Genomic DNA, 1,941 nt, shown 5'->3' with positions numbered 1-1,941 from the left:
AATGATTAAAAAGTTAAACCTCAGAACTGTGTGAATACTCTTTTTCCATGGGCTGTTTTGTTATGAAACGCAAACCATCATGAGCCAAATATTCTCTGTCATTTATCTCCAGAATATTAGATTGTACGCCAATCTTCTCAAATATTGTTGTACAACCAAATGCAGACAAGACCTGAACCACAAGTTATATCAGCCAAGGGAAATCATTCCCTTACAATGCTATGAAGCAATTAGGTTCTTCCATTGATACATGGATGTCCGCAGAGTAGATGTTAACATCAAAATGACGCAAAAGATGCTATTTGGACCCACTTTAAATGTATGGATTTATTTTTTTGAATCATGTGGGACTTCAACTGGGACTGAATGTGTTGTGTATATGTGTCTTAAATGTAAGGTAGAGGCTCGACCTCCATGGCGAAACACTTTTCTTTGTACAAGTACAGAGTAGCCAGCAGTATGACAGGACCTGACTTAGTCTGACCAGATCTATCAAGAGTATTTTAAAAAGCCAAAACACACAACACAAAGGTCTAATAAAATGCAAGGTGCACACTGGATTTGCCCTCCAATTGAGTAAAAAGGCGTGCAATTACACTGTGAAAACCTCAGGGCATCATCCCTAGAGCGTTTTGTTCTACTCATTAAAAATGTGTGTCCTTGAGAGTCTCTGCAAGAAAATCTGAAAGGAAAAATGAAGGCTCATCAGTGGTGGTGCAGATGGCCTGTTTTTAATCACCAACAGACAGTCATACTCTTGAGTACAGCGGGTCAGCAGAGCTTTTTCAAATAATTTAATTGTATTTTTTGAATAATTTTATGACAGGTGACACTGCTACAGCAGTGTGGGCACTGTTCTGTGCAAGCAAACTCACAAATCAAAATCTGTTTTCCTTTTCAGACATTAGTCTTTTTCCATAAATGAAGGTCACTGAGCAGTACGTGTTCATCACAACGTAATCAGCTCATTAACTCAGTATATGATGGTTAAATTGATTTTTTTTTAAAAAACGAAACCAAATTATCCTCACAAAATCAAGTTCTGCTGTTCCATGGGAGTTTGTAAACGCACTATAACAACAGTGTATTATATTGCGGTTACACTACCTTACATTACAGTATTAGTATTACATTACACTTCAATACGCTGTACATTTGCCATTGTTGGTACAAAGATACTTTAGAGATTATGTGATCTAAGTTTTTCAAAATACTTCGTCCTGGTTGGTAGCAAAAAAATATTAAGGGACACGTATATCTTGTCCATCTCCTCCTCCCGTTGCCTGCAGCGCTCTAAACGCATCCTCACAGACCCTTCTCATCCTGCCCATCATCTGTCCCTGTTACTCCCGTCAGGGAAAAGGTTCAGATCAAAAAAGGCACGCACCTCCAGGATGGCAAAGAGCTTCTATCCCTGTGCAATAAGGCTCCTCAACAGCTTACCCACCCCACCCCCCCACCCCCCTTCATCTCCCCCCGGCCCAGCCCGCCCCGCCCCCCATGGACTGCACTCTAACACTTGATGCACCTTAATATGGAAATATGGAGATATGGAAATATATTGCATTTATTATTTTTATTATTATTATTTTATGTATGATATTTATGAATCTATTTATTAATTGTTATTTATTATTATTTAGCTGTGTAAGAAGTCTGGTTGCCTCTACTGTCTCGTTGTCTTTGTGGCAATGACAAATAAAGAACTTTGAACTTTGAACTTTGATACTAAAGTAGGAGGAATCTGTCACAGGCCACTAATAGAGGCAGCGCCCTCGGCCAATACCACCCCACGCTTTTTGAACTTTGAATCTTGACAAGTGAAGGGAAATCTCTGTTCATTGGGGGGGAGTCTATCTTTAAAAGTACAGAATAAACACACACACACACACAGTATATGTATACTGTAATAATTAAATATGTGTTTATGAGGCGACCGTA

This window comes from Sprattus sprattus (assembly GCF_963457725.1).
Source record: "Sprattus sprattus genome assembly, chromosome: 20".
NCBI classification, from domain to species: domain Eukaryota; kingdom Metazoa; phylum Chordata; class Actinopteri; order Clupeiformes; family Clupeidae; genus Sprattus; species Sprattus sprattus.
Note: the sequence above shows the minus strand (reverse complement) of the source record.